This window comes from Suncus etruscus, chromosome 1 (assembly GCF_024139225.1).
Source record: "Suncus etruscus isolate mSunEtr1 chromosome 1, mSunEtr1.pri.cur, whole genome shotgun sequence".
Taxonomy (NCBI): Eukaryota; Metazoa; Chordata; class Mammalia; order Eulipotyphla; family Soricidae; genus Suncus; species Suncus etruscus.
Genome location: NC_064848.1, coordinates 95951961 through 95976418, shown reverse-complemented (window position 1 = coordinate 95976418; position 24458 = coordinate 95951961). Strand labels below are relative to the sequence as shown.

The following is a 24458-nucleotide window of genomic DNA, read 5'->3' as shown; positions in this document are numbered from 1 at the left end:
TGAATATCAAAACCTCAGGTCAGCACAAACAGAAAGATAAAGTCCTGGCCCCGCTCTAGGAAGAGGCCATATATCCCCAACTCACTCAAGGTCTATTTTTCTTTAAGATCCCGATAAGCTAGCCACCGCCCCACCCATCCCTTAGGGTAGGAATGCAGCCCTAAAATGTTTTTCTAAGATAAAGACCACAGTTGGTAAAATTATGAGGTTTTAAAAGTGTTCAAAAATGTTATAATAAGCCCTTTAATCTATGCAGAGGCAGTGTATACGTGGCATATTCTATACCTGTATTTGAGACAGTAAGTTTCTGTGTAGACAAAAATTTTGCAGAAAAAAATATCACTTCTCTCTTAAAGTTGGTAAAATTTGGCTTAAGTTCAGCAGAAATAGTGCTAGCCTGTGTGTGTCTTAGTGGTTACAAGTGAAAGCAACGATAAAATGTGACTACATTAAGTTAAGAAGCTTTTGAAATTTAAAGGAAATGATGACAAGGATACAAAGATACTCAATAAAATGAGAGAAATTATTTACCCAACAATAATCTGATAAGGGGTAATTTCAAAAATATAGAAGGTATTATTAGAACTTTATAAGAAAAAAATCCAATTGCGTCAAAAAATAGGGAGAAGATTAACAGACATCTACTTGAATACTCGAAGAAATATAAATGACCAAAAGGTACATGGAGAAATACTCTTCATCACTTTTGTGATATATTTTGTGGATATCTCTTCATCGGGGAGATATAAATCAAAACAATAATGAGATTTTATCTCACACCAGAGAAACTGGCACACATTAAAAAAAAAAAAAGAACCACCAGTGCTGATAAGAATGCAGAGTGAAAGGGCATCTCATTCATTGTTATTGGGAATGCCAACTGGTCCAGCCTTTCTGGAAAATGATATGGACATTCTTAAAAAAATCTTGGAATTAAGCTTTCATTTGACCCAAGAACACCACTTTTTGGAATATTTCCCAAGGGCCCAAAATCAAAACGGAGGAAACACTTTTATACTCCTCAGTTCTTTGCTGCATTATCCACAATAGTCAAAATCTGGAAACAGTGTCCAGGATAATACAGATAAGGGGCAACATCTGTGGGTGAAAGGGAGAGTTCAACCAGGTGAAGGTAATAGTGCTGATAGGTGCTAAATTGCTGTGTATGAAACTATCAGCAACAATAATGTGAACCACAGTGCAAAACATTTTTAAAATGTGCTTCCTGTAGAAGCAGACTGATAGATAGGAGGCAAATGAGGGGTAAGGGCACAGGTAGAGGGAAGAGGACAATGGTGAAAGGATTAGTGTTCAAATTTAGCATGCCTGAAAATTAATCATGAGTAACTTTATAATTTAAGGTGACTAAAAAAGAATAATGAAAAAAATTAAGATTTTCCAGACATCTGTGGAAAACATATCTTACAGTTGCCCAAGATCCCTTGGTTACTAAAAGTGCCTTCTCTCCATTGGAGTGGTCCTTTTTCTCTTGTTTGTTCTTGTCCACTGGACATGGGGTCAGATTTTAGTCAGACCTAAAATGTTTTCAGGTTTGTGACCTAATATACCCAACATCTTGTAATTATTTTTGAAATTTTAGTTTAAAATATTAATTTTATATGACCGTGGTTTATAATATACATTCTCTTGGTAAATATTTTTCTTTTTTTTTCATTTAAAATATTTTTTAATTAAACACCTTGATTACATACATGATTGTGTTTGGGTTTCAGTCATGTAAAGAACACCACCCATCACCAGTGCAACATTCCCATCACCAATGTCCCAAGTCTCCCTCCTCCCCACCCGACCCCCGCCTGTACTCTAAACAGGCTCTCCATTTCCCTCATACATTCTCATTATTAGGACAGTTCAAAATGTAGTTATTTCTCTAGTTAAACTCATCACTCTTTGTGGTGAGCTTCCTGAGGTGAGCTGGAACTTCCAGCTCTTTTCTCTTTTGTGTCTGAAAATTATTATTCCAAGAATATCTTTCACTTTTCTTAAAAACCATAGATGAGTGAGGCCATTCTGCGTTTTTCTCTCTCTCTCTGACTTATTTCACTCAGCATAATAGATTCCGTGTACATCCATGTATAGGAAAATTTCATGACTTCATCTCTCCTGACAGCTGCATAATATTCCATTGTGTATATGTACCACAGTTTCTTTAGCCATTCGTCTGTTGAAGGGCATCTGGGTTGTTTCCAGAGTCTTGCTATGGTAAATAGTGCTGCAATGAATATAGGTGTAAGGAAGGGGTTTTTGTATTGTATTTCTGTGTTCCTAGGGTATATTCCTAGGAGTGGTATAGCTGGATCATATGGGAGCTCGATTTCCAGTTTTTGGAGGAATCTCCATATCGCTTTCCATAAAGGTTGAACTAGGCAGCATTCCCACCAGCAGTGGATAAGAGTTTCTTTCTCTTCACATCCCCGCCAACACTGTTTATTCTCATTCTTTGTGATGTGTGCCATTCTCTGTGGTGTGAGGTGGTATCTCATCGTTTTGATTTGCATCTCCCTGATGATTAGTGATGTGGAGCACTTTTTCATGTGTCTTTTGGCCATTTGTATTTCTTCTTTGTCAAAGTGTCTGTTCATTTCTTCTCCCCATTTTTTGATAGAATTAGATGTTTTTTCTTGTAAAGTTCTGTCAGTGCCTTGTATATTTTGGAGATTAGCCCCTTATCTGATGGGTATTGGGTGAATAGTTTCTCCCACTCAGTGGGTGGCTCTTGTATCCTGGGCACTATTTCCTTTGAGGTGCAGAAGCTTCTCAGCTTAATATATTCCCATATGTTAATCTCTGCTTTCACTTGCTTGGAGAGTGCAGTTTCCTCCTTGAAGATGCCTGTATTGTCCTGGAGTGTTTTGCCTATGTGCTGTTCTATATATCTTATGGTTTTGGGGCTGATATCAAGGTCTTTAATTCATTTGGATTTTACCTTCGTACATGATGATAGCTGGAGGTCTAAGTTCAATTTTTTGCAAGTGGCTATCCAATTGTGCCAACACCACTTGTTGAAGAGGCTTTCCCTGCTCCATTTAGGGTTTCCTGCTCCTTTATCAAAAATTAGGTGATTGTATGTCTGGGGAAAATTTTCTGAGTATTCCAGCCTATTCCACTGATCTGAGTGCCTGTCCTTATTCCAATACCATGCTGTTTTGATAACTATTGCTTTGTAGTACAGTTTAAAGTTGGGGAAAGTAAATCCTCCCATATTCTTTTTCCCAATGATTGCTTTAGCTATTTGTGGATGTTTATTGTTCCAAATGAATTTCAAAAGTGCCTGATCCACTTCTTTGAAGAATGTCATGGGTATCTTTAGAGGGATAGCATTAAATCTGTATAATGCCTTGGGGAGTATTGCCATTTTGATGATGTTAATTCTGCCAATCCATGAGCAGGGTATGTGTTTCCATTTCCATGTGTCCTCTCTTATTTCTTGGAGCAGAGTTTTATAGTTTTCTTTGTATAGGTCCTTCACATTTTTAGTCAAGTTGATTCCAAGATATTTGAGTTTGTGTGGCACTATAACTGAAACTAGTGTGACTCACCTGAGTATGTAACCCACAAAGTATGTGTGAGCACTAGAGCCAGGCATGTGTAAAACCACAAGTCATATAAATAAAAGCAACGAGAATAAATAAAGGAATTAAAGAAAATGAGGGAAGGGAAAATTATATTTTTAGATAATTCCAAATATCTTCTACTGAAGAAACTTTTTCCAGTTACATATTCTTTTTTTTTTTTTTTTGGTTTTTGGGCCACACCCGTTTGACGCTCAGGGGTTACTCCTGGCTATGCGCTCAGAAATCGCCCCTGGCTTGGGGGGACCATATAGGACGCCAGGGGATTGAACCGCGGTCCTTCCTTGGCTAGCGCTTGCAAGGCAGACACCTTACCTCCAGCGCCACCTACCCGGCCCCCAGTTACATATTCTTAACTCATTAAAATTTTAGTAAGTGTAAGTACAGGAATTTAATTTTGAAATATGTAACTATTTTTGTGTCTATACAATATATTTTATGACTATAATGTGATATAAATTTGAAATAAATTTTATTACTTTCAAATTATTTGCTGTATTTACTTTTACTTTATTTTTGTGCCCCCCCCTTTTTTTTACTATTCTAGCATATCAAAATGTAGCCATACCTAAGTATAACCATTACTCCTTTCCTCAACATTCCAATTTTCAAGGCTGAGATTTCATGCCATATGTAAGAACTGCAGGACTTTTTCGTTTAAGGCAGGGGTCTCAAACTTGTGGCCCACGGGCGTCAAACGACCCTCTGTACAACATTTTATGGCCCTGCCCTAGAGGAATCTTTTTTTGTTTTGTTTTGTTTTAGTTGTTTGGGTCACACACCCCCCCCCCAATGTTCAAGGCTTACTACTGACTTTACACTCAAGGATCACCCTGACTTTGCCTCCTGCGGCGCACAGGTAAATTGAGTTTGAGATCCCTGGTAAGGAGTACTGATAACTTCTTCTTGCACACTCCTCCTAGTCAAGAAATGAATCATGCAGCATAAAAAACATCACACTACAATAATGACAATAGAAAAAGACACAGGCCTCCACCATGCTTAGAGAACGAGATGGTAGCTCTGATGTTCAAAAAGTAACAACTATTTAGCCTCTCAGATAAGAACTTTAGAAAAGAAATACAGAGTATGGTCATAGAATTCAAAGCATGGTATGACTAAGCAGACAACAAATAAGAATCAAGAGGATATAAGAATAGAAATAAAAAAACACTTCACACTGACATAATGGCTGAAAAATTGGTAGGCAATGAAAACCTCATGAGAAAGCCTTTATAATAGAGTAATAGCAGCTGAAGATAGAATCAGTGATCTGGAAGATGAGATGCATAACAACTCCATACAACAGAAGAGGTTGGAAAAGAGACAAAGTAAATGATCAGACAATGGAAAAACTCCTCAAAGAATGTGAATAAATGGCAATAGAAGTTTTTGAAAAACTCAACAGAAAGAACATAAGAATTATTGGAGTCCCAGAGAATCAGGAAGAAAATCCCCAGGAAGTATCAACAATCAAGAACGTCACTGCTGAGAAACACCCAGAGCTAAAGAGTGCATGTAACCAAATCCTACATGTCTGAAGAGTACCAGCCAAAAGAGGTCCAAAGAAAAGTACCCCAAGACACACCCTCGTCACAATTATGAACACCATACATAGGGATGAAATACTGAAAGCAGCAAAATCAAAAAGAAAAATTACATTCAATGGAGCATCCCTAAGATTTGTAGCAGATTCGTCACAAGAAGGCGCAGTGATAGTACATAATGACTAAAAAGCTAAATCCAATGTTTTTCTGCCTTCAACAAACACATTTGAATAGTTAGAACAAACATTCAAACTCAAAGATTAGAGGACGATCATTCAAACAAGCAACTCCCTTAAAAAAAAAAAACCCTTAATTTAAGATGACACAAGAGTTTAGACTTAAAAATAGTTATAAGTTGGGGCTGGAAAGATAACACAGTGGTAGGGTGTTTTCCTTACACGCTGCTGACCCAAGGTGGACCTGAGTTTGATCCCTGACATACCATATGGTCCCTGGGTTGCCAGGAGCGATTTTCTTAGCACATATCCAGGTGTAACCCCTGTGTGTCACTGGGTGTGGCCCAAATATAGAAAATAAAAAAAAAGCTATAAGAAACAAAGGTGGGCATTTCTTAATAATTAAAGGATGTGTATAATAGGAAGAAATCAAAATTCTAAAAATATACACACCCAATGAGGAACCAGCAAAATATTTAAAACAACTGCTTACAAAATTGAAGGAAGGTATCAATAACCAGACAATAATAGTGAGAAACTTCACTGCCTTGTCACCACTTGAAACCTAACAAGAATATATGAGCAATGAAAAAAATTGGCCTAGTTGATATATATATATAAATATATATATATATGGCTCTCTATCTTAGAAAATTGGATATACATTCTTCTCTCATGCACATGTGTTATTCTTCAAAAATAGACCACATGCTATCCCATAAAGTATACCTGTATAAAATAAAGAAGATAGAAATTGTATAACTATCTTCTCAGATTATAATGCACTAAAATTTGAAGTGAATAACAAGCAGACACAGAGGAAAATATTAACACCTAGAAATTAAACAGCTCACTACTGAACAACAAGTGGGTCAGGGACTAAATCAAAGAGTAAATTAAAAAACCCACCGTGCCACTCTAGACCCCTTCCTTCCTTCCTTCCTTCCTTCCTTCCTTCCTTCCTTCCTTCCTTCCTTCCTTCCTTCCTTCCTTCCTTCCTTCCTTCCTTCCTTCCTTCCTTCCTTCCTTCCTTCCTTCCTTTTTCTTTCTTTCTTTCTTTCTTTCTTTCTTTCTTTCTTTCTTTCTTTCTTTCTTTCTTTCTTTCTTTCTTTCTTTCTTTCTTTCTTTCTTTCTTTCTTTCTTTCTTTCTTTCTTTCTTTCTTTCTTTCTTTCGTCTGTCTTTCTTTCTTTCTTTCTTTCTTTCTTTCTTTCTTTCTTTCTTTCTTTCTCTCTCTCTCTCTTTCTTTCTTTCTTTCTTTCTTTCTTTCTTTCTTTCTTTCTTTCTTTCTTTCTTTCTTTCTTTCTCTTTCCTTTTCTTCTTTCTTTCTTTCTTTCTTTCTTTCTTTCTTTCTTTCTTTCTTTCTTTCTTTCTTTCTTTCTTTCTTTCTTTCTTTCTTCCTTCTTTCTTTCTTTCTTCTTTCTTTCTTTCTTTCTTTCTTTCTCTCTTTCTTTCTTTCTTTCTTTCTTTCTTTCTTTCTTTCTTTCTTTCTTTCTTTCTTTCTTTCTTTCTTTCTTTCTCTTTCTTTTCTTCTTTCTTTCTTTCTTTCTTTCTTTCTTTCTTTCTTTCTTTCTTTCTTTCTTTCTTTCTTTCTTTCTTTCTTTCTTTCTTTCTTTCTTCTCTTTCTTTCCTTTTCGTCTCTTTCTTTCTTTCTTTCTTTCTTTCTTTCTTTCTTTCTTTCTTTCTTTCTTTCTTTCTTTCTTTCTTTCTTTCTTTCTTTCCTTTTCTTTTCTTCTTTCTTTCCTTTTCCTTCCTTCCTTCCTTCCTTCCTTCCTTCCTTCCTTCCTTCCTTCCTTCCTTCCTTCCTTCCTTCCTTCCTTCCTTCCTTCCTTTCTTTCTTTCTTTCTTTCTTTCTTTCTTTCTTTCTTTCTTTTCATATTTCATATTTCTATGTCTTCCTACAAATTGAGAAAAAAATAGTGGATGGTACCAGGGACAAAGCAGTCTCATGAGCATTGAGTGGAAATAAAAATGATCAAACCTAAATATCCAACCCAAGTTCAATGACTGTAGAATCAAAAGACCCAATACTGCAACAAACTATACACAAAAGGCATCTGTTACACTAACAGTTCAGGAGGCTAAGGGTGGAGGTATGGGGTGCATGTTGGGAACAGTGGCAGAAGGAGGTTAACACTAGTGGTAGGAATTTTCCTAATTCATTGTCACTATGTATCTTAAATATAACTGTAAAAAGACTTGTAATTTACATTGGTCTCAATAAAATTATAAAAAAAAAGCTCCTCATCACTAATCATCAGGGAGATGCAAATCAAAACAATGATGAGATACCATCTCACACCACAGAGATTGGCATACATCACAAAGAATGAGAACAATCAGTGCTGGCGGGGATGTGGAGAGAAAGGAACTCTTATCTACTGCTGGTGGGAATGCTGTCTAGTCCAACCTCTATGGAAAGCGATATGGAGATTCCTCCAAAATCTGGAAATTGAGCTCCCACTCGACCCAGCTATTCCACTCCTAGGGATATACCCTAAGAACACAAGAATACAACACAAAAACCCCTTCCTCACACCTATATTTATTGCAGCACTATTCACAAAAGCCAGGCTCTGGAAACAACCAATACGACCTTCAACAGATGAATGGCTAAAGAAACTATGGTACATATACACAATGGAATATTATTCAGCCATCAGGAGAGATGAAGTCATGAAATTTTCCTATACATGGATGTACATGGAATCTATCATGATGAGTGAAATAAGTCAGAGGGAGAGAGAGAGATGCAGAATAGTCTCACTCATCAATGGGTTTTAAGAAAAATAAAAGTCATGTTTGCAACAATCCTCAGAGACAATGAGAGGAGGGCTGGAACTTTCAGCTCACTTTATAAAGTTCACCACAAAGAGTGGTGAGTTCAGTTATAGAAATAAATACACAGAGAACTACCATAATCATGTGAACGAATGAGGGAACTGGAAAGCCTGTCTGGAGTACAGATGGGGGTGGAGTGGGATGGAGGGAGATTTGGGACATTGGTGGTGGGAATGTTGCACTGGTGAAGGGGGGTGTTCTTTACAAGACTGAAACCTAATCACAATCATATTTGTAATCAAGATGTTTAAATAAAGAAAAAAATTATATAAAAAAGAAAAAGTCAACAGGCATTCATTAACATAATAAGAGATAAATAGATGATTCATAGTCTATTGATTGTAAATGACTACTGATAGCAGCAGAAAAATTTTAATTTCAATAAAGTGCTTTTTCATTTTAAATAATATTGTCTTGAATAAATAGATATATTATTTTTATTTCAACTATTAAATAGATGTATAGATTTTTTTTTGGGCCATACCTGGTGATGCTCAGGGGTTACTCCTGGCTGTCTGCTCAGAAATAGCTCCTGGCAGGCACGGGGGACCATATGGGACACCGGTATTTGAACCAACCACCTTAGGTCCTGGATTGGCTGCTTGCAAGGCAAACACCGCTGTGCTATCTCTCCGGGCCCAGATGTATAGAATTTATAATTTTAAAAAAGTAACATATTGGTGAAAAAAAATTATACAAAATTGGAACATGATCAGCAAAATGAACCCAAATAGGAAAGAAGCTGGAAGAAAATATAAAAACTATAAAATATAAAGTAGAAATCAATGAATGGGAAAATAAAAAATACAATCAGAAAGATCAATGAAAGCAAGTTGGTTCTCTAAATAAACAAGATCAATAAACTACTAGAAAAACTCACAAATAAAAGAGAAATTTAACAAATTAAATTAGAAATGAAAAGGGGAGATTACTACAAATAGTACATAAATTCAAAGGCAATCAGAGATTACTTTGAGTAATTATGCCACATGACATGAGAACCTGGAAGAATGTTCTTGAATTCTCATAACCTTCCAAGGTTGAACCAAGATGACCTGGCATATTTGAACAGACTCATCACTATTGAGGAACTTAAAATGGTAATCAAAAGTTTTTCCAGTGGGCCTGGATAGCTCAGTCGGTAGAGCATCAGACTTTTAATCTGAGGGTCCAGGGTTCAAGCCCCTGTTCAGGCGCATGCAAGCTCTTTTGGGGCCGGGCGGTGGCGCTGGAGGTAAGGTGCCTGCCTTACCTGCGCTAGCCTAGGAGACGGACCGCGGTTCGATCCCCCGGCGTCCCATATGGTCCCCCAAGCCAGGAGCGACTTCTGAGCACATAGCCAGGAGTAACCCCTGAGCGTTACCGGGTGTGGCCCAAAAACCAAAAAAAAAAAAAAAAAAAAGTTTTTCCAAAAACAGTAGCCCAGGCTCAGATTGATTCACTAACATATTCTTTTTAACCTTTTGAGAGCACCTACTGTTTATACTTTTCAGGCTATTCCAGGATATTGAAAAGCAGAAACACTCCCAGATAGTTTTTATAAATCTAACACCACCCTGATACTAAAGGCAGACAGAGATAGCACACAAATCAATTTCTCTGATGAACACAGATGCAAAGGCCCTCAACAAGATTCTAGTAAATAGGATCCAGTGCCTCATCAAGAAAGTAATACACCACGATCAAGTAGGATTTATTCTGATGAAAGAATGGTTCAATTTATGAAAGTCAATCAATGTAATAAACATCAACAAAAGCAAAATAAAAAAACACATGATCATATCAATAGATTCAGAGAAAATATTCAATAAGATCAACACCCGGGCCCGGAGAGATAGCACAGCGGTGTTTGCCTTGCAAGCAGCCGATCGAGGACCAAAGGTGGTTGGTTCGAATCCCAGTGTCCCATATGGTCCCCCATGCCTGCCAGGAGCTATTTCTGAGCAGATAGCCAGGAGTAACCCCTGAGTAATGCCGTGTGACCCCCCCCCCCCAAAAAAAAAAGATCAACACCCATTCAAAATAAAAACTCTCAACAATATGGGAATGAAAAGAACTTTTCTCAAGGCTATTCACCACAAGACCATGGCAAATATTATACTTAATGGAGAAAAACTGAAAGCCTTTCCTTAAGATCTGGCACAAGGCAAGTCTGCTACTTCTTGCCCTCCTATTCAACATAGTTCTCGAACTACTTACCATAGCAATTAGGAAAGAAAAAATATATCAAGGGTATCCACATAGGAAAGGAAGATGTCAAGCTCTCAAAGTTTGCAGATGACATACTAAATATACATAGAAAACCCTAAAGAATCTACCAATAAGCTCCTAGAAGCAACAAATCCATTTAGCAAAGTGGCAGGTTACAAAAATCAATTGTCCTTATACACAAATAATGACAGAATAAATAGACAGTAAAAATCCCATTCACAATAGCACCACAGAAATTAATTAAAGAAGTGAAGGACCTATATAAAGAAAACTATAAAACATTGATTCAAGAAATAAAAGAGGACACAAAAAATGGAGACATTCTCTGTTCATGGGTTGGGAGGATTGACTTCATTAAATGGCAATAATTTCTAAAGCATTATACATATTTAATGCTATCCCATTATGGATACCTATGACATTCTTTAAAGAAGTGGATCAAACACTCCTGAAATTCATTTGGAACTTTAAATTGTACTACAAAGCAATAATCATTAAAACAGCATGATACTGGAATAAATTCAGACCTTCAGATCAATGAAATGAACTTGGGTATTCAGAGAATGACCCCCAGCCATATAATCAATCTCTGACAAAGGGACAGGAAACACAAAATGGATCAAGGAAAGCCTCTTCAACAAGTGGTGTTGGGACAACTGGTTAGCTGTATGCAAAACAGCAATCTCAGAATGCTAACACCATGAATAAAGGTCAAATAAAATTAATTAAAGACCTTGATTTTAGACCTGAAGCTATAAGGTATATAGAAGAAAACATGGGCAAAATCTCCATTACATTGAGAAACAAGGCATCGTGAAAGAGGAAACACAACTGTACAAACAAGTGGAAGCAGAGATAAATAAATGGAATTACATAAAACTGAGAAGCTCTGCACTTCAAAGGACACAAAGAGTAGGGTAAAAAGTTCATCCACAGAATGGGAGAAATTATTCAACCAATATCTATCAGAAAAGGGGCTAATATCTAAGACATACAAGGTACTGATAGAACTTAACAAGAAAACAGCATTTTACCCCATCTAACAATAGGGAGAAGAAATGAACAGACATTTATTAAAGAAGAAATTCAGATCTCCAAAAGGCATATGAAAAAATGCACCATTTCAGAATATGTAAAACAAAACAATAATGAAGTACCATCTCATGCCACAGAGACTGGCATACATCACAAAGAACAAGAATAATCAGTGCTGGCAGGGATATGGGGAGAATGTATCTCATTCATTGCTGGTGGAAATGCTGTCTTGTGCAGCCTTTCTGGAAAACAATATGGATATTACTTAAAAAACTGGACATTGAGCTCCCGTATGATACAACAATACCACTCCTAGGGATATACCCCATTATCACAAAAGCACAATACAATAAAGCTCTCTGCATACCTGTGTTCATAGTAGAACTATATACAATAGCCAGAATCTGGAAACAACCAAGCTTCCTTATAATAGATGAGTGGCTAAAGAAACTGTGGTTCATCTACAATGGAATACTATGCAGCCATTAGGAAAAATGAATTTACAAAATTTGCCTATATGTGGATGTACATGGAGACTATTATGTGAAGTGAAATAAGTCAGAGGGAGAGAGATAAAGACAGAATAGTATCAATAGGAATTTAAGAAAAATAAAAGACAGTATAATAATAATACCCAGAGACAATAGAGATGAGGGAGGAAGGACCAACCCTTAATATGAACTTTACCATAAAGAGTGGTAAGTAAAGTTAGAGAAATAACTAACAACTACCATGACAATGATAGTGAGAGAGAAATAGAATAATTGTTTCAAAGACAGGCAGGGGAATGGGGTATGAGGGAATTGGGGACATTGATCATATGAAACTTGCACTGGTAAAGGGGTGTGTGTGTATTTTATGCTGAAACCTAGTTATTAACAAGTTTGTAACCCTGGTGATTAAATAAAGAAATTACTTTCATCAAAAGAAAGGAATGCAAAATGCAGAGAACTAAATGGTGCACTGCATAAATAACCATCAGGTATATGCAAATCAAGCCACAATTGATCTCATCTACCACCTGTTTGGATGGCAGTCATCAAAAAGATAAGCAACCTGAAAGTATTGACAAGGATAGTAAATCCTTATGTTTTATTTTGGAATAATAAATTGGTATAGTCAAGATGGAAAACAGTAAAAAATTTTCTCAAAAAATAAAAATGTTGTTTCATATGATTTAGAAATTCCTCTTTGGGGATTATATAAAATTATATAAAAATATTACATTTAATAGACAACTACACTCCATATTCATTGCAGCACTTATTATCTACTTTAGAAAATATGTTGACCCAACTTAGACCCCAGGGAATTAGACACTGACCGACCGTCCAGCCTTGAACCCTGGATCCTAGACATAGAAATGACACGGTTATCCACAACAGCTCTAGGAACCAAATCCCTTCCGGGGCACCAACATTGCTCTAACACCAACATGTAACTGGCTGTTACAATCATGACTGGACAGTAAGTATCCTGGGACCATTTTCTCATTATTTCTTCATTTTCAAGACTTTGGGAGTTCTGGGATTTCTTCGTAGGTGTTTGGTTGAATGCCCTTTGAGTGTAACTGATTTTTCCTCAAAATTATGCTAAGGTCTTGGGGTGAATACCAAATAAGTAACGTACCCTTCTCTTGCAACCTATCAAAGGAACATGATACCACTATGTGTCAACTCTAGTTACCTTTGCTTTGATCACTTATTGGATATTGTGTCCACCAAGTTTCTCCACTAAAAATATCACTACTTTTTACTTTACGTATCCTGTTATCTCTACAACTAATTCCACAACACTAAAGAGTAGGGTAATTGAATTTAATTTTCTGGTGGGATAGAATATGGAGTTTTATGTAGTAATAATAATTAATATGTACTTGGGAGAATATTTAATGCTATGCACTTATATTCTTTTTTCTTAATGCCCTCTCCCCATGGATTTTTGACATTTGTTAGAGAATCTTCAATAATTCATACTCTTTTGTTATAATGGTGATTTATTTTCTATTTATCTTACTTACATATTTAGTTTTTTGGAATTCTTTGAGTAAATTTGTTTGCTCCTTTATTGGTTTATTCAGTTCCAGATGTTGGAAATTGAGCCGGCCGTGGCCTCAGTTTATTCGCGGGTCGTGGAAAGGGCCTACACCTGTGAAGAGAATGGGAGAGAAAGAGGGACCACCAAGGCAAAAATTCTGATCAAGGTGGCATTTATTTTTAGAACTAACAAAGCTTATATAGTAAGAAATCACAAAGGGAGGGTCAGGTGTGCAATGCTTTACACTCTTTCCAAACATTCCACGTTAGCCCGTACCTAGTACAACCTTAACAGCTCCTGTGTTGAAGTTGTCCAGAACATCCCATTAGGGAGTACCTAGATGCTATCAGTGAATTTCTCAGGCTTGCAATTAGTGGTCTGCATTGTTTTATGGCCATCTGATATGTATTCAAGTTACAGTTCAACTAGAGGACAGGCTTGCAGCATAATGGCTGCTGTAGTCTAAAAATGGCTGTGCTCATGTCAAGCTTCTGCAAGGAAGCACTGGCTCCCAACAGGAAATCACTTTTGATAAGAACAAACCAAAACGTAGTTTTATCTCCAATGGTTGGAAGTTTGGAGGAAAAATCACAAGTATCTATTACGCTACTAATTTTGTAGAAACTTTGTAATCTTCTGTGATTATAGTATCTTTTAATGTGTTAATTTAATAAGATAACTTTATCTGGAGGCTCTAGGAGAGAGTTTTTACTGGGCCCTTCTCGGTTCTCTCAGGAGAGGTTCAGGAGACAGAAGAGTAGAGAAACATATACAGGCGACAGACCCCTCCGTCTCTCCCAGTTGATAATCTCACAGCAGGGGCAGATTCCTCCCGCTTACCTTTTAATAAGATATCTTTAAGAAAACTGAAACATTAATAAATTTGCTTCTGGATACATATTAATAAAGGGAAAGTATATTCAGCTTCACAGGTTAGTGTTTCACAGTTGATTCTGTCTTACTAGAACTATCTTGTTTTAATATGGTTTTAACCAAATTCAAAAAATGGATTCATATGTTTAATAGATGTTAGAATCCAGGTTTGGAAGACTTACATAGGTTGTGTGAGATCATATGCAGTGCTGGTATCTGAATTTAGACTCTTTTTTCCCTATTACTTCTTGCTGTCATATATAAGAAGAACTGATCAATATTTTTTCATTTCAAGTATTTCTTTATTTTTAAGACTTTGGGAGTTCTTGGTTTCCTTCTTAGGTGTTTGGTTGAATGTCCTTTAATTTCAGTGTAACTGATTTTTTCGCAAAAAGATAGAGTTAAGTTATTTTTAAAAGTTTTGCAACTAAAATAATTTAAAATGGAATAGTATAGATGTTGATTAAAGGAAATTTAGTCTATTTGGTCTTTATGATTGCTGTTTGCTGTGAAAGGTAGGAAGCAATAAAATAAGTTAACAGAAATAAAACTATAGTTTGGCTACCATTTATTTTGGTAAATGTCAGTGAAGATGAATTAGTCAGTACAAATTCCCCAGAGGTAACATGATGTGTAAAACTAATAAAATGATACCTGATGATTCCCTCGGAGAGTAAAAGAATAACCTCAAAGAAGAATTGGAATTAACAAGAAATGAGAACAATCTTTCACAGTACTGTGAAGGTTAGAGAGATAAAGCTATAGTATTCCAAAAGCCATGAAATTACCTCTAAAGGCCGTAATTGATTCAGTGGGAAACATTAGAAAACTACAAGTTAAAAGACAATATAAGCAAAAATGGCAAGCCTAGAGGTAACAAAGTTAGAAAAAACTGACTTGTAAATCCTGTTTTCCTGCTTCTCAGCTAAGATAGGTTCAATGCTGATTCTTAATTCTGAAACAACTGCTTCCCTAAAGAAACCTTTTTTTTGTGTGTGTGTAAGAAACCTTTTAATTAAGTAAGAACTACATTTTCTTCATTTGCTACTTATAGGAATAAAAGGAAGAAAAGTAGAAGGTAAAGAAGAGGAAAAGAGAGATGGGTCTATAATTTTTTCACATATAAATCTAATAGAAGAAAATCTACGTAATAAGATTTTTTATCTTTGATTATCTTCTGAAAATATTACCTTTCTATGAGTTTTCTTTTAAACTCATTAAATGTTATGCGAAGTTAAATATTATTAAAGCTATTTAAATTTTTCCAGAGATGATGCCTCATATTTTTGTAAAAGGAAAATAAAACTAAGACAAGCATTACTAAATGCATATTTAGTTCTTTTTACAATATTTCATCTAGATTATAGTTGTTAAATTTGGGATAATAAATATTGAGAACATTGTAAGTACTGAACATAAATTTGACTCAGAAAATAAGATTATAGTTAGATACTGATTACCAACTAATATATTAATTTTGAATAAAGAATAGTAGTAGATGATAATCTTGTTTATTTTTCCACACAAAACAATAACTTTCTCATTGCACATAACTATTATTTCAGGTCCAATAGGTAAATAGAAACTACCCATTCATTCTGATGAACTGCCTATGAAGATAAATTTCTGTCTTTGCTCAATTAGGTTGGGTTCAAACTGGTGACTTGGTGAAAGGTTGTGTATTCAGTTATCATCCATGCTATTGATTCTCAGAAACCATGCATTGTCTCAGATAAGAGAAAGGAATTAAACTAAGAATTAAACACTTTATTAACATATAATAGCACTTTGTTAGCAAACAGAACTTTTCATAAAATATGAAAAGTACAAAAAAGGCAGCTTCTTTTTATTGTAACATCTGGAACATATGAGACAAAATGGGTCAAATGCAATTTAGCAAATTTACAAGAATTATTAGAAAGTTCTCTTGCAATTCCTTTGTAATTCCTCTTGTCTGTGGCTGTCACTCAATGACAGTATGATGAATCAAGTTATCCCTAGCACAACTCCAGTGAACAGTTTCTGGCTATTGTCAGATGACATTACAGCCCTAAGTCTTACAGTCATTGTTCAAGTATTTGGAAATAAATTATTTTATTTTTCTTTCACTCTAGTTTTTATTTCTTTTTGTGAAATACATAATAGTTTGAAATGCTGATAATGTATCTGACAGATCTTGCAGTTTGAGATATTTCAGCAGGATGGTTCACTTGAATAATTTCTCAAAACAATACAACACATGAAGACAAAATAAAATAAACAAAATAAAAGTTTGCAATGCATCTTTTGCTTTTATCTTATAACATAAAGATCAAAATCAAGAAAATGAATCTTGACAGGAATTATTCTAAATTGGTTTAATATTTTTATACCAAATGGACCAAATCTTTATACCAAATGGTACAAATCTTACTTTGTGCTCTAGAATATGGAATGAACAAAAAAGCAGGTTATTTAACATTCAGTAAATTATGGTCTGTAGAGATGAAATATAAATGGATGAAAAGTGATAATGACTGTTTTAAATAGTTGTGTAAGAGTGATTTTCTAGGTCACAATTGCATTAAATTATGTAACATTGCATTTTAAAACCTTTAGTATTTTTGATAAAGGATAAGGTATCCAAAGAGATTGAAATGGAATTAAGTGCACAGGCAGGAAATTAGAGAAAAATATTAGTTTTATACCAAAGAGTTTATGGAGAAATTAGGAAGATAATTTTGGGTAGAAAAAAAGTAATATACTTATTCATTGTTTTTACAATATTCAAATAGGTTATATGTATTATAAGAATAATAACCTAAGAATTGTGGCTTGAAGAGTGAATATACTTTCTGAGATGTGAAATAAGGATTATGTAAAATGTTTCTCAATTGTAATGTAATGCTATACAGGATGAATTCTGATTTATGTTATTTTGTAACTCCTAGTAATTGGTTGTAAACAATACATAATATATTCATAAACTGTGGTGCATGCACATTATATGTAAGAAGGAATTTAGTCATTTTTTCAAATTTTCCAAATTGGATCATGAACAACATATTGTGAAAAAAATGACTAAATTCCTTCTTACATATAATGTAATTGCATAAAATTTTAATATTTAATATTAATTAATTAATATTTAATATTTTCAATTTTCCAAATTGGATCATGAACAACATATTGTGAAAAAAATGACTAAATTCCTTCTTACATATAATATAATATTTAATACTTTTCCAATTTTCCAAATTGGATCATGAACAACATATTGTGAAAAAATGACTAAATTCCTTCTTACATATAATGTAATTGCATAAAAATTTAATATTTAATATTAATTAATTAATATTTAATATTTAATATTGGATCATGAACAACATATTGTGAAAAAATGACTAAATTCCTTCTTACATATAATGTAATTGCATAAAAATATTTTATTGCATATTCAGATTAAGGTACACAAAAACACTGAGTATTCTTTTTATTTTAAAATGCCCAGGAGATGTTATTCTAATGTAATAAAAAACTGAAATTGCTTGAGCATTTTCTCTAGACATCTCCTGCCCAATTTTCTTTATAATACAAAATACACATTCTACAGAATATAATAATAACCATTTGAAATCTAACTTAGTGTCACAAATCTGATAACTAAACATCAGAGAAGGCAACGGTACTTCTAATAAAACATCATTTCTTCTAATATTTGAATTGCTACTATACTCCCTCTGAAAGTTCAGGGAATAAATTTCCTTGCCTTTCTTTTGGGGCTCCATACTTGTAATCTTGGGCATTCTTGGCTCTCATAGTAGAAGTATCACTCTTGTTTTCTAGCTTCACATATTTCCACTGTGTCTTTGCACTATTTTTTCTATATTTGTGCCTGTTTCTATGTACAAAATCTACCATTTATAAGGAAAACCAATTATATTGGATTAAAGACCAGTATAATAACTTCATATAAATTTAATTACTTTATAAAGACTTATCAAATATACATTCAGAGTTTATGAGGATTATAATGTTAGTTTTTTTTGAGATTACACATTCAATCCATAACCTAGATAAAAAGTCAAACATCTTAATTCACATCTTTTAAAAAAACAATTTATTTATTTATTTATTTATTTATTTATTTATTTATTTATTTATTTATTTATTTATTTATTTATAGTTTTGGCCCACACCTAGCAGCACTCAGGGTTTACTCCTGGCTCTGTGCTCGGAAATCGCTCCTGGCGGGCTTGGGAATTGAACCCCCGGGACCATTCTGGGTCAGCCATGTGCAAATCAAATGCCCTACTGCTGTGCTATCACTCCGGCCCCTTAATTCACATCTTTAAAACAACTGTGCTGAAATATTAAAATCAGATTATATTACTGAAATGAATTTATTAATAAATACATATTTACTAAGTAAAGTCTTTATGTTTATTACATTAATTTTTTTACATTGATACATTTATTTATAAGTAATTTATAGTTTTTCTAGCTTACTATACATGAACATTTTCTTATGAATTTATATGCAGCTCTTATATTTAGGGCTTTATTTGGATAGTAGGTGAAGTAAACAAAGGAAAAAACAGAAAAAGTTTGAACAGCTGCAGAATTGGAAAATAAAACCTAAAAGAGAAACTCTGATATTAAAGAATAATATATTTTTCAAAGTATAATAGAACAAGATCAAGAAGGATTTTACATGTCTTTGTTTTAATAAATAGTTTTGTGATATAATTTAACATAAATATATAGAGGCTTACTAGACTGCTCTTTCTTTTTTTTAATATAATTTTTATTTTGACCATATTGGCTTACATATCTTTCACAGTAATATTTTAGGTACATATTGACATTGAATCAGGGGAATTCCCATCACCAAATTTTAGATGCTCTTTCTATAGTGTCACTTATATTGACCAATTAACACTTTCACTTTCAGTGACCATGTAAATAGTGTTTGGCTTAAATTTAAGCCAGACATTTTGCTTTCCGTTGACAGATTTTATCTGACTGATAGGGACAGGTGAAACTGTCTTGTAAATGAGTGTTTTTGCATTATCTATGGATTTCATATTATCAATGCCAATATTTTTGAAAAACTGCAGAGCAAGTTATTAAAAGGAAAAGTTATTATGTAATTTGAAGAGTTTCCTACAAAGGTCTCATTTGGAGATGGATACTCTGAATCTGGCCTATATTCGGAGTATAAGTCTCTTTATCCCTTGGTTTTCTTTTTTCTCAAATAAAATATCAGCAATAGACTGCTAATTAAAAATATAAAACATTCAAATTATTTTATTCATAATGTAAAATTTTTAAAAATATATCTGAGAAAGAATTAGAATTACTGTTCTGTGCGATGCAGCCTGAAGTACTTTCTGCAAGTCTTAAAATCAATTAGTCATTTATAGGTTGATTGTATTTCTCTTGCACATAGAAATGCTTTGGTTATGAAATGCAGCTATAAAGTGTGAAATAAGCAGCACTACCTAGTATATTAATTACTCATTATCTTAAGAAAAATAAAAACTGAAAAAATTTTACTCTATAAAATTGTTTTAAGCTCCTGATAAATTTTAAATACAAGACTCTGTTTCTGAGTTCAGATTTTAGATACACTATTATATCTCTTTTTATTGCAGAAAAATTGGAACAATAACAAAAGTCTCCCCTAAATCAAAAGCTTAGAAACAGAGGGTTCCCTAGTAAGTTTTAGGAAACATTCAAAGAGAAACTAATAAATACCTTTTCAGAAGTATAGCCTTGCTCTGCCACATGGTTTTAAACGTGGCTACTGCCCCAAACCTGTGGCTGCCCATGCTGGGACCAAGCCAGGCCAGAACAGCCTGCCCAAGCCTGGTCAATGAAGGCAATCTGGCCTTCCATAAAGGGTGGAGCCAGCGGAGCACAGCCATTGTCTTCACTCTGAGGTTGTGCACATCTCCCAGTCAAAGACTATAAAAAGACCATAAAACCTAGAACTAAAGTTAAACAGGATTTTAACATTTTAGCACATTTCTAACCCTTAATAAAATCTGTAATATATTAGCTCTTGGCATAAAATTATATTTATATATTGATCACTATCAAAAATCTGAAAATATGATTCTGGTTAAGATTCCTTAAACAGGATCCCTGACATGTACTTTTCAACGTGGCTGCCATCCAGACCCACAGCTGACAGTGCTGGGACCAACCCTGTCCAGAAGAGCCTCAGAAGCCATGTCAACATAGGTGACCTCAACCTGCCCAGGAAGGGCGGAGCCAAGGAGCCTGGTGCTAGTGGCTGCACACACCTCATAGTGAAGTCAATGAACCCCAGCACCACACTACAAGAGTGACAATGCGGAAACAATACAGGCCTCCACTATATATAGAGAAAGAAGATGGCAGCTTTGATGACCCAAAAAGTGTCAACCACCTATTTAGCCTCTCAGATAAGGACTTTAGAAAAGAAATATGGAGGATCCTCACAGAACTCGAGCTGAATGAAACACAAACGAGAATCAAGAGGACATGAAAATAGAAATAAGAAAACTCCAAATTGAAATAACAGGACTGAAAAACTTGATAGGTGAAATTAAAACCTCACTGGAAAGCCTCTCTAACAGAGTAAGAGTGGCTGAGAACAGAATCTGAGCTGAAATATGAGATGCATAATAACAGAAAAGATACAGAAAAAATACAACAGAAAAGATCGAAAATTAAAATAAATCATTAGGTAATGAAAAAAAATCCTCAAATATATAAACAGATGAAAATAGAAGTCTTTGACAAACTCAACAGAAACAACATAAGAATCATTGGAATCCCAGAAACACATGAAGAAAATAAAAACCCTAAGAAGATTCAATAGTCAAAGACATCACTGAAGAGAAACTCCCAGAGCTAAAGAGTGCATGCAACTATATCCTACATGCCTAAGGAATATTAGCTAAAAGAGATCGGAAGAATAGCACCCCAAGACACATCTTAGTCAGAATGAAGAATCCAACGGATAGAGATAGAATACTGAAAGCAGCAAGATAAAAAAGAGAAATTACATTCAAAGGAGCATCCTTAAGATTTACAGATCTGTCACAAGAAATCCTCAAGACCCGAAAGCAGTATATAGTGACAAAACTCAATGAATTGAGTGCTTCGCCTAGAATATTTCTTCCAGTCAGATTCACATTTGGGTTTGAAGGAAGCATGCATAGTAGCTTCATGGATAAACAACAGCTCAGAAACTTTACAGACTCAAAACCAGCCTTAAAAGACAAACTGGAAGGTCTACTTTAAGACAAGACAGACCAACAGACTCTCCAAATACCTACACAAAGATGACACTAAATCTCATGGCAATTACCTCTCTCAATGTCAATGGACTAAATGCAGCAGTTTATAGATAAAAAGTGTCAAAATGGATAAAAAAGCTGAATCCAAAAGACAGTATTGTAATAATAACCAGAGACAATAGAGATGAGGGCTGGAAGGACCAGCTCATGATTGGTGAGTACAGTTAGAGAAATTACTACACTAACAACTATCATGACAGTGATAGTAGTGAGAGAAATAGAATTCCTGTCTCAAATACAGGCAGGGTTTGGGGGAAGAGGATGATATGAGGGGAGGCATTGGTGGTGGAAAGGTTGCGCTGGTGTGGTGGAATGTACTTTTTATATTTAAAACCCAACTACAAATATGTTTGTATTCATGGTACTTAAATAAAGATATTATAAAAACTTATTAAATAAATAAAATAAAACTGGTAAGAAAAAACATCTGTAGCCTAAGACATAAATGAGAAAATAGCTAACTAACCCCATATAAAAATTAATTCAAAATGTATTATAGACCTGAAACCCTAAAATAGAAAGATTGGAAAATAGGTGATAATTGCTTAGAAATGTCTTTAGGAATTCAACTCTAAAAATAAGCAAGAAAACCAAAAAGTTGACAATGTAACTAATTCAAATTAAAAATCTTTTCACAGTGGTTTTTGAATGCCATAAAAGGTCATCAAATAGAATATGTAAATATGTTTTCAGACTATAAATCTAACTCAAAGGCTAAAATACGTATTTTAGTCATCTCTAAATGATTTGGTAGAGAAATAAAAATCAAAACAACATCAAGGTACTTTATTCTTATGAGAATGACTACTAAAACTCACAAGAAACATGTTGGATTGTATACAAATATAAGGGATGCCTATACACAACTGTGGGATTATACATTTTTAGGTATTATAGAGAACAATATGGATATACATACTTAAGGAAATTAAGAATAGAAGTAACATAAAGATATCCACTTCTGATTTTTTTTTTGCACTACACTCGGTGATGCTCAGGGGTTACGCCTCACTATGTGCTCAGAGCTCAGAAATCACTCCTGGCTTGGGGGAACATATGAGTCGGTCCATCCTGGATCAGCCACATGAAACACAAATGCCTTACCGCTGCGCTAATTGCCACTCACTTCTGGATATTTAAATAATTAAAAATTAATTTGAAGAGATTTCTATACTACTTTATGTTCAGTCAAAAGTTGAAATCAACCTAAAATTCATAGAGATAAATGGAGAAAAGATAGTGTAAATGTTATTATATATATATAAATATATGTATATTAGACTACTTACACCTATAAAATATTAATTCTATCTTCTGAAGCAATGTGGGTGGACCTGAAGGTATTAGGCTCAGTTAAAAAATTAAGAAAAATAGTAAATAGTATATGTTTTTACTCATTCTTAAGGATATGGGAACAAATAAAAATATTTTAAACTATAAAAACAAAATAGTGATTAGTAAAAGAGAGAATAGCAGGTATATTGGAAAAATATGGCTATTTAAATGATGAAGAATGCGGGCCAGAGCAATAGCACAGCAGTAGGGCATTTGCCTTGCACGTGACCAACCCCAGACTGACCCTGATTCAATTCTGGTATCACATATGGTGCTTGCCAGGAGCAATTTCTGAGCTGAGAACCAGAAGTAATTCCTGAGTGCTGTCTGATCTGACCCACCCCACCCTCCAAACGGTGAAGGATGAAAAGAAGTTTTTGCTGAAGAAAAAATTGTAATAAATGACAATAAGAATTATGATAATATATACAATATTATATCCAGATACTTTGAAATAAAGTAATAAAACTATAGCATACATTTCATGCAACTATTAAAATTTAGGAATATACTGTTATAAAACTTTCTTAAACTCCATTTTTCTCACAAAAAGTTAGAAAGTATTGTTACCCAAGACATTAATAGATAAGCTAAAATATTACTTTATCACACATAAAGTTCTGGTTAAAAATAGTAAATAAAAGTTAATATGATAAATTTGCAGTATTGGACATCAAACATCATTTTGTATACTTATCATTAAACTGTTCTAAGTGCCCTTGGGTTAAATTAAAAAGTAGTGAGAGAACTCTTAAATGACTTTTAGTAGTTTGGCTTATAAATACAGAACATACAAAGTATATCAATAAAATGAATTGATGGTTATTTAAGATCAGGGCATTTTAATTTAAGAGTGAGTTGTAATTAAGCTGTAATAAAATTATCTGTGATTATCTGCTCAACAGATCTTGAATTTTACAGTTTTGGGATGCACATCACCTACTTAGGATAAAATAAAAATATTGACAATTTAATAGCCTCAATGAAACTGAATATATTATGTAGTTACCAGATGCTATTTCATTTCTCTTTATTCTTGATTTTTATATATTCAGAAATTAGTTGTGATTTTTTTAATAATCAGTAGAAATGGAGCATTTCATAGGCTTCACTATTGTTTGCTATATATTTTCTAACATACATCACCTACCTGGAAGCATGCTCAGAGAAAACTGATATTTATCAAGGTTTTGGTAGATAGTTGGAAAGAAGAAACAAAGTAGATGGTGATAAGAATTTAAGGATATTTGTAATAATGAGTGATGGGATCTGGGAGAAAGGAGGAGAATAAAAGTAGTATGATTTAATCAGGTGGTAAAAATATAGAAGACCTGATCAGCTTAAATATGTTGTAAAACATTGTGCATGGGTGTGATGAAAGCAATATTCTAAAATCTGTTTCTTATATTGAGAGTATATTATCTTTTAAAGAGTAGATAGCCAATAAATGCTCTCTTTAGTTCCTTTTACTTCTTCCTTAT

The 24458-nt window shown here is 34.1% G+C and overlaps 1 non-coding gene across 1 annotated transcript; it reads left to right on the top strand.

Moving 5' to 3' along the window:
- The first annotated feature begins 9278 nt into the window (after positions 1–9278).
- Positions 9279–9351, top strand: TRNAK-UUU (transfer RNA lysine (anticodon UUU)). The gene has a single exon. It is a non-coding gene; the product is annotated as a tRNA-Lys (tRNA).
- The last annotated feature ends 15107 nt before the right edge of the window (positions 9352–24458 follow it).